The sequence below is a fragment of the Mytilus trossulus genome, chromosome 5 (assembly GCF_036588685.1).
Source record: "Mytilus trossulus isolate FHL-02 chromosome 5, PNRI_Mtr1.1.1.hap1, whole genome shotgun sequence".
NCBI classification, from domain to species: Eukaryota; Metazoa; Mollusca; class Bivalvia; order Mytilida; family Mytilidae; genus Mytilus; species Mytilus trossulus.
The window spans coordinates 39035546-39045667 of record NC_086377.1 but is presented as its reverse complement, the minus strand read 5'-3'; the positions used below and the strand labels follow the sequence as shown (position 1 = coordinate 39045667).

Sequence of the window (10122 nt, the reverse complement as noted above, 5' to 3'; positions counted from 1 at the left end):
TATTGCAACATACCTTTGATGTATGCAAATCTAGATTTAGGTAAAAAAAAAAAATATTTTCAAATTATAGAAAAGATCATTTTGAATATATTAATCAAAGAAAACATACTGGTCATTTTGAGGCCCTCTGTAACTTGCTGTTCGGTGTGCACCAAGACTCCTTCTTGAGGAAGTTGTAATGTTACCTATAATTCAACTACATGCTGTCTTGGATATACAGCTTGTCTCATTGACACGCATACCACATCTCATTAATAACATATAAAGAATGATACAATTTTCATCTTTTTATGTGCAAAATATACTGAAGTATTGTCAGTTAATATTTGTACACAACATTTTCCAATGTAATTTTTTTTTTTACTTTAATTATTTACAATGAAAAAAAGCATGTAATGCTAAATTAATTTTGAATTAAATTTCAATTGCATGTACTTTAGTGGTGTTAATGATAAGAAATAGTGATAATATGAATATTTTTATTGAATATACAGACATGTTTGGTAAATAGTATTTATATAAACTTAAAAAGAAATGTGAGAATCATATATTTGTGTTGTTAAGTTTTAAGAAAGATTTTTATCTAAATATATTGATGAAATAACAAACCGATGAAATGTTTCTATAAGCATCACCGTTAAGTTAACATGGGCGGGGTTCTTAAAATTTAGAATAGTTGTGTTTAACAAGCAAACTGTCACAAATGTTACTAAGTTATAATTTGGTCTGTCCAAGAATTTATTTTAAAGAGTTGTATCACAAAAAATAATAATAAATATAAAATATATTTACTGAACCAGAATTCATAACCATACAAATAAGAATAAGTGATTATCAGGGTGGTAATATTGGATAGGTTGAAATCAGGAATTACAATAATATATAAATATTAAACAGATTAACCCACACCAGATTTGCCTGGAAGATTATAAACTGCCATGGGAAAAGAACATTTTAAGTGATCTTTACAAAGTAACAAATGTGTATTGTCCTCTTGACATGATATTAAAAACTGAAATCAGAAAAAATATGTATCAGCATGATGTAATTGTTGTAATCCTGTTAATTGTGCGAAAATTAATGTAGTCTTAAAGTCATTTGAGTGTTTTTAATACTTTGTCTAGGATAACCACCATGCCTTTTTTTATGTGCGAGACAAATTGTAATGTTAAAGCTCGTTCTCACTATAAGTATACTGATAGTAAAAAAAATGAAAACAATCAATGAAATTCATGGGCATCTGAATGCAAATTGAAATCACAAATGTCAAAATATTGGAGACATCATCTTTAAAGGTTACAGAATTGATCAAAAACTCTTCATCTAGTTAAATCATATTATTTAAATACTTCCCGAAACAAAATTGACAAGTTGTCGTAAAATCTGTTGTGCAGGGATTGCATTCTCCAATTTGTTTAACGAGTTTGTTTGTAATTGCATATTTCCAGGCTTTTCCAACTGTTTTTTCGAAGGTTGCATTCGACTTTATGTTGACATCATCCATTACAATTATGTTGTTGTCTGCCGCTAGATACTGCATATTTAGCAAATCGGTCTTCGGTACTTCGCCAAGATGTCCGCCATCAATTGATATAAAATCACATTTTACATTAGGATTATTATGACGATATATAGGAACTGTTTTTGTTGAATCTCCTCGTACAACTTTGAGCCTGATTTTTGGAAACATTTCACGAATTAATTCTTCCCCGATATCGCATCGTTTATCAATGCACGTATCAAATACCACTATATCAATATTTCCTTTAAAGAGAATAGCCCACATGAGAGCTGAATGGCCACCATTAAATCCTATTTCACAAATTCTCCTGATTGTGTGTCTATATTTCATGATATGTCTATAATAAGCAAGAAGTTGTGATTTACGTAAAAAGTTACTATTTCTGTGACTCCAAATGTGTCCTTCAAGTTTTGATCCCTTTGCCTTTTGTCGATTAGATAAGATTAACATGTGTGGTCCCCATAACGAAAGCCATGATTCAAAAGAGTTTGGTTTCAATAATCCAACGGTTGTCATAGTGACCTTATGAAACGCATCTTTTCCATTGGAATAATAGTTGTTTCTGAATAATGTATTCATCAAAAAGGAAAAAATGATTATTATTCCAGCTGCGATAATCGCTGCTTTCAAAACCTTCATTTGCATTTTTATTAACTTAGTAATTAACTGATCTTATTCCAGTCCTCATTTTTTCTCCAATATCAAAGTATGCGAATGTTGATCAATGAAATTAAAACCATGTTCAAACTAAAAAGTAAAAAAAAACTAGAGGTAAACAATTATTTAAAAAGAAAATAGTATCGAAACATGCTAAGGATAAGAATTCTACATTAACAAGGTTTATTAATAAATGAAACATATTCCCAACATGAGCCTGCAAACTGCATTTATTGTTGTGTTTCCATTAATCCTATGCTTATTTTCTTATGATTAATTTTGGAGGAAATTATATACTTTTTCCTACAATTAAAATCATTGTTTGGTTATGTCCTTTAGGCGAGTCTCGATTTTAGATTTTTTTGTAGTGTTTGTTATATTGCTCTACAACTGTTTCGGTTCTTATACATAATGAAAGTTGGAGAGCAATATGACCAGAACAGATATTCGGCCGAGAGCGTTCCCGATGAAGGTATATCCCAAAAAGTGTTTCGGACGCATTAAATTATCATTGTTTCTTTTTTTTACAGACGAAATTAGTGCTTAATTCATTTTTAATAATCCTGTTTTTCGTATTTGCCTTTTTGATTTCAAAAGAGTGTTTATATAAACCATTTGTTTTCTTTATTGACATAGTTGTTTGTTTGCATAATAATTACGATAACAACATAATGCTGACTGCTGGTGAGCTGCGATTTAACAATTTGTTATTGGATTTCTGTTTTATCTTGGAGAAGCTTTCCAGAGCTTGTATTTCCGATGATGAATTTCTTGAGTTACTGGTAACAAGAACGCTAATTAACCAATAGTTTCAAATGGTGAATTAGTCAGGCGCCATCACGAGTTGGACGAACGTTATGTAATATCCACTTAACAGAGGAAAACTGCTATGTTCCACACAACAATATACAAGTAAACTGTTAATAACCAAATCCGTTGAGTGTGTACTGATTAGTACTGTAGTTTGTGAGAACCAGATGTATTTGTGTAATAGTTGCAATTGACTTTGAACAAATTTTCAGTAAATGCAAAAACTCTTATTTCGGTGCTTTGTGTCTATTGTTTTAATGTCAGTCGTTTTTTTTTGTGTGTCTCGTATCTATATACAGGCGGAAACCAAGTTGAAATAGATCAAAAGAATCGAAGCTCTTTGTTAGAGAAGACGATAAATGCTTACTGTAATGTTTACTATAGTAACTAATTTTTTAAAAGTTAGTAGAAACAAAATAAACGGTAATTTCTTTTTCTCTATTACGAAGTGTTTTATTTTAAAAACACCATTTGCATAAGTTTTACAATTTATCTATTTCATATCAATGCAGAACAATTAGATATCAAGTCGACGACATGGGTATCTCTCAAGTTGGATGAAGAAAATGCATAACCTCCGATTTAAAAAAAAATTAACACGGACGGCGAACATATCAATCTATTAGTTCAGTATTTTCGTGTCTGCCCTTCCATTATGTGTCTCAAGAACAAAATCCAAAAATTGGGTAACAATTGTATCGAAAAGAGAAAATCGAGTGCACCTTTTTATGTTAGGGCGTGTTTGAGGTGTATAATTTGTCTTTAAAACGTACAAAGAAAGAATATTTGGTATACAGCCCTTGGATGGTGTAAACTTCACCAAAAAAACGTGTATGGTGTAATGGTGTATGGCATATGGTGCAATGGTGTTATGGTGTATGACATATGGTGCAATGGCGTATGGTGCTATGGTGTAAGGGGAATGGTGTAATGGTGTTTGAGGAATGGTGATTGTGTAACGTGAGATCGGGAATGGTGTGAATGATGGTCTACGACATTTTTATTTTATTTTTTCGTATTGTAAACATAAACAATAATAATGATATTAATATTTGATATTCAATTGCATTATGGGTAATTTCGGATCGTGTAGATAGAATGGGGAATGGTTTATGGTGTAATGTGTAAGGTGTATGGTGCAAAGGTGTAACGTGTATGGTGTAATTATACAATGTGTATGGTGTATGGTGTTAGTAGGAAGTTTACACCATCCAAGGACTGTATCATCTCGCTTCAGATTCTATCATTTGTATATATAACATAATAAAATCACAGTACGAAAAGATGAAATATATGGGTCAAGTGAAGTACCTATCTAATGAATCACAAAAACAGAGTAGGTGTGTTCGAATAGCTATTTTTTTTTACAAAAAGTACTTGACGGTAGTCTTTTAAGTTGGATGATGAAAATGCATATCTTCGAAAAAAAAAAATTGTGTGTGTGATAACTGGGGTTTATAATCCTCAACCACTGAACATTTTTAGTCTGCCCTTCCACAAAATATTTAATTAGAATTTTTTTAATGATTTAGAATTTTCGAAAATTCCACCTGACAACCGATTAGACAATAGTTTTAAGTTGAACCAACGCAGACAAGATCATTAACTGATGCTCATCAGCTAGTAGATACATTTAAAATACAACTGACATATAAGGATCGTAATGGTGCTATGTGGATAAATTTATCGGTTTCCAAGACCAAAATTGACACCGCGTCATCCCTACAATGGCTTCCTATTCTACGATTGTGAAAATGAACTGGCGTAATGGGGAGATAATTTTGACGAAGAAGAATCCTGACTGTATAGTCAATATTGCAAATTAGCTTTACAATTTGTTCTTACGTTGTACTAACTGTTACACCACTGTCCTAGTTAAGGGGATAGTTGAGCGATCACAAACTTATATGCCATATACTTAAGGTTCCTGTCCCAAGGCAAGTACCTGTAGTTCAGTGGTGATCGTTGTTTTCATGTGTGTTGACTTATATTTAATATTTGGAAATTTAGTATAAGACCGTTGTTTTTTTCGATTCTATTTGATTTACATTTATATGTCGGGGACTTTAATAGCCCACTTATACGGTATAGAGTTTTTTTTCTTTATGGAAGGCCGTACACGGTTACCCTTAATTTCTTATGTCCGCTTAATTTAATCTTCAAAGGATAGTTGTCTCATTGCCATTAAGTGCCAGTCTGTCTAAGAATCAGGCAGTGGTGAAAACATGACCAAAAAAACCCACCCAGTTTGACATTGATTTCAGTTCATAATATGTAGTTATGCACAAAAATAACATTCATTTCCATTTTCTGTTCTGGTAATTGAAGATAAAATTTGGTTGAAATGCACTAGAAATTAACGAAAAAGGGGAGATAACTTTGTAATTTGCTATCATTCTAACCAATTTTCTAACCAAGTTATTTGATATTACCAGACACACACAAACAAAAGACTAATACTTTCTAACTCAGGATGATGGTTAGAATTAAATAGCATGATTAGCTCAGTGGGTTTTTCTAATCATGTTTTAATTTTTACCTAAATTGCCTGATTCTTACAAAGACTGGCACTTAATACCACATCTTCATGTCTTATTTTATTATTATCGGTATCTTTTTGACTCGATGTATTGCTGAAAATTCATGAAATATTTGTCACTGGACGTTATAAATAAGCAACACACTATCAATAAATTTTAACATTTTGTTAAATAAGGAGTAAATCATTTTGGGGTTTGGGACATGGGGATTTTGAATAGGAATATGGGAGAACTGGTAAAACCTGAAAATGTATTTGCATACTTACCGATTAAAATGAATAATAAATCCGCTAACAATCATCTCGCTAAAATGACCTTTACAAGCAAATCAATTTGTCAAGATTATGGTCAAATGTTAAGTAAAATCCTGTTATTGTCTTTTGTTTGTGGTTACATTTTACCTTAAAAATTGAAATTAGGCAGGATGTCAATGTGTATTCAACCAGTTATGCTTACCTGAAATTCTTATCCAGATACATAAAACAAAAATTTAGAAATATATGCTTTATGTTGTCCATTATAAGTTATAGGCTGGAAAGTACTAAGCGTCCATTGTGCAATTAAATCACATATGTTTTTTATAGTTTAATTTGATATTATTCCTATTTTGACACAACAGCTTCCACATGTACACTTAAAACTATATGGACAAACCCATTACTAATTATCGTAATACATTGCGACATATTTAAATAACTAGTGTATTTTAATTCAATATTTTAACATAATACCTGAGATTGATCAATAGAAAACTGACAGTCCATGTAAATTATACTGAAGTTAGACGTCTGATATTATCATTGACTTAAATCAAAATTGAAAATTGAAAAGATGAGTTTTAACAGTTCAAATTTTGGATACTGAATTTTAACTTTATACACAAATAATTTAAAAATCGTCCAGATCTTAAAGATTATGTTTTTAGTTTTCATTAAAAGAAAAGTTTTAATAAAAGAAGATCTGGTACGAGTTACCAAAGACAACTCCCATTCCAAGTCACAATGTATAAAAAGTTAACAATTATAGGTCAACGTACGGTCTTCAACATGCAACCCTGGCTCACACCAACAAATTTTAGTAACTTTTTGCAATTATTCACAATTATTTGCATTAATGGTTTTTTTTTCTCTGTCATTGTCTCAGATTTTATAATGTTTCCTAAACATCTTTTTTATCAGATTTCTGTTTTTATATTTACTAGAACACACCCGCGAAATAGCGGGCATTTACAATTGTAAACTGTTGTAGGATTTTTTGTAAAAGATTTATGTCTGGAGAACTTCAGAAAAGGTACCAAAAGCCCTCTCCCTTTTTTCCAGTCTGTTTTTTGTTTCCTTTCTGTTAAATTCCATTTTTCGCATTTCTGGCCACAGACCAAAATTATTCTACCCCATGTTACAATGCATTTTTTGGTAAAAGTCAAATTAAATTTAAAAATTGCACCGCTTCAAACATGAAGTAAATGTAACTTCTTATAGACCATTATTATTCTTATAGAATATGCTTCTAGGATAAAACATCAGTGCTTTTTCTTTTGAGAGCACGATTAGCATGTCAATGGTTGGATTTGAATCTTTTATAAATTACTAAGGCTAATTTCTACCTTATTTTCATTTTGGCCAAAACACTACTTTCACTTTCAACAATAATTTTCTCCACATGTTTTACTTATTTCAATGTATGTGACCAGCCACGACATATCCAGGCTTATGGAGGTAGAAAGTCATTGTGAGAAAAACGCCGTTAACTATAAGTGACTAGCCACGTCAAGGCTTAGGAGGGTACATTGTCTAAAGTTTGCTTTTTGTATATTTATCTAGAAGATCTAGTCATGTTATTATGACATATTTCTTGTAAAAGCAACGAGTAATTTCGAATACCGGTGTGAAAATGAGACTGTTATATGACGACTTTTATTTATTGAAGGCACTAATTTATAAAACACAAATTTATTGTATTTATTGGCTCTTAGTGATTTTCAATAGCGTATTTGAAAAAAAATTCAGACTTGAATTTACTACAATACAAACAATTCTTATCTCTATTTTAGAACATGTAATTTAAACTTGTTGAAATGAACTTAGTTTAAAACTTGTCAAAGTAAGCTTTAAGAATTCCTTTTTTTAATTTAGATTTATTATGCATGTCTCTTAACATAGTATGCGACGCGTAACAGTTTATAAGTAGGTGTTCTCATTTATGCATTTGAAACGGTGAATTTATTATGAATATATTTCAGACTTCATTTATGAAAGAAAATCTTTAGAGCAGAGCATTTTTATTCTATTTGTAGCTCTATTTTGTAACATGTAATTTAAACTTGTTGAAATGAAGTTAGTTTAAAATTTGTCAAAGTAAGCTTTAAGAATTCCTTTTTTTAATTTAGGTTTATTATGCATGCCTCTTTACATGGTATGCGACGCGTAACCGTTTATAAATAGGTGTTCTCTTATATGCATTAGATACGGTGCATTTATTATGGATATATTTGAGACTTCATTTCTGAAAGGAAATCTATAGAGCAGAATTTTTTTTTTTTGTATCAATTTAAAATGTAGATCAAATATTTTTCACTTCAAACGATAAACTAAAACTTCTTCAAAACTTATATATGATGTATAGTTCGGCGTCCGCAAAAAAGAAGCCAAGGAAAGTGTTTATCTCTTCTTCACAATACGTATTTCATTGAATCTCGATATTTATCATGTTTATAATTTTTCTAACAATGTCGGTCTACCTCCATAGCCTGCGAATGTCATGGCGGGTCACATATATGCAACTGATATGACCCCGTAAATAGTAAACATTTCAAGGAAAACAGTAGACATAATACAGCATAGTGCCATAAATGAGTCAACTTTTTTAATGGCGATTGGTGATGATTTTCGTTGTCCGACTTTTTAGAACGTCATTATCGATGTTGTGTAACGTAAAATCAATAACATGTGTTCAAAGGGGAATTACTCGAACTAAACTTTTAAAATACGGATTTTTAAACCGGAATCGTAGCGAAGTTTAGCCATGGCAACAATAATGGCGAAGCACCGGAAAGAATTGTCAGGCGACATCAAAAAGGCTATCATAAGTTTAATTGAAAGTGGTCATCGAGCAAGCAGTGTTGCGAAAAGCTTAGGAATAGCTAAATCCACAATTTCCAGGCTTTTGAAGCGTTGGCGGGTGCGTGGTAATACCGAAAATGTTCCTCGAAGCGGAAGGAGAAAAACTGTCACCAAACGGGCAGAAAACACTCTGTCACGGATTGTGAAAACGTCTCGCCGTTCAACCCTCAAGGATATCACCAAGGAATTTAACACTCGCACACCTGCTAAAGTGTCCAGACGAACTGTTCAACGAAACTTACATGAACTAGGGTACACCAGACGATCTGTTCGGAAGAAAATTGGCATCAGGGTTGTGAATCAAAAGAAAAGAGTGGTTTATTGCAGGAGTAAACTTCATTGGACTGTGAACAATCAGTGGAAAAAAGTTATATTTACAAATGAGATGATGATGGTGATCAAACCTGACGGAACACTTAAAGTTTGGAGGAAGTCAAATGAAATTTTGAGACCTGAATGTCTGGGATATGTTGCACAGCGACCGTCCACCAATCTTAAAATTATGGTCTGGGGATGTATAACATATTATGGAGTTGGTACTTTAGCTATGATAAATGGTAATATGAACTCTGTCAAGTATATAGAAACACTGGACGATAATTTATGGCAAGTTGTAACCAAACATTTTGGCAATGAACCTTATCTTTTTCAAGATGATAATGCACCCTGTCATCGGTCAAGGGTTGTGGAAGAATGGAAAAGGCAAAACCAGATACCACAACTTACCTGGCCTGCACAATCACCAGACTTGAGCCCAATCGAAAATGTATGGCTTCTGATGAAGAATAAAATAAAAATAGACTGTATCTGGTTCGTAACGTTGAAGACCTTAAGTCTGAATTACTGCGTGCCTGGTTAGAAGTGCCATTATTTTATATTCAGGGACTTTATTCAAGCCTACCACGTCGTTGCAGACAAGTTCTTGTTCAGAAGGGTGGCATAACAAAATATTAAAAGTAAAAAACCTGTTTTGTGAGGTTAGTTTTTATTCAAAGTTCATTCAACATTTTTGTTATTTTTGGCATCCATTAAAAAAGTTGACTCATTTATGGCACTATGCTGTACTTTGGAAGCATGACCCCATATATTAATTTGGAACTTTATTGCAAGGCCACGAACAAAGGGAAATAATTGTGGTCTGAAGACTTCTGTATACTATGAACATACGTATATTACCAATAAAGTGTATTTGCTATTAACTATCAATTCAAAGTTTTTTCTACACGGCGATCACTGCTATAGTTAAAAAGAGAGTCCCTATATATTATAATCATAGTATAAATGTAGATAAACACGAAAATAATTGTCTCCCGAGTACGTATGAAATTCATGCGAAAGTGTATAACCGGAAGTTTTATCTATGACTGAAAGTCGGTCTGATGACGGAAACAATATCCGGACGCCTTTTTTTCCGTTTTCTCCCAAAACTACTCAATCTGAATAAGCAAAAGAATGGATGACAAATGAGATTATG

At 32.0% G+C, this 10122-nt stretch overlaps 1 long non-coding RNA gene across 1 annotated transcript; it reads right to left on the bottom strand.

The window, feature by feature from the left end:
* Positions 1 to 462: 462 nt before the first annotated feature.
* On the bottom strand, positions 463 to 6221 carry LOC134718832 (uncharacterized). Its single transcript, XR_010107459.1, has 2 exons — positions 5986 to 6221; positions 463 to 2269 (listed from the first exon to the last, which is right to left on the bottom strand). It is a non-coding gene; the product is annotated as an uncharacterized LOC134718832 (long non-coding RNA).
* Positions 6222 to 10122: the final 3901 nt, after the last annotated feature.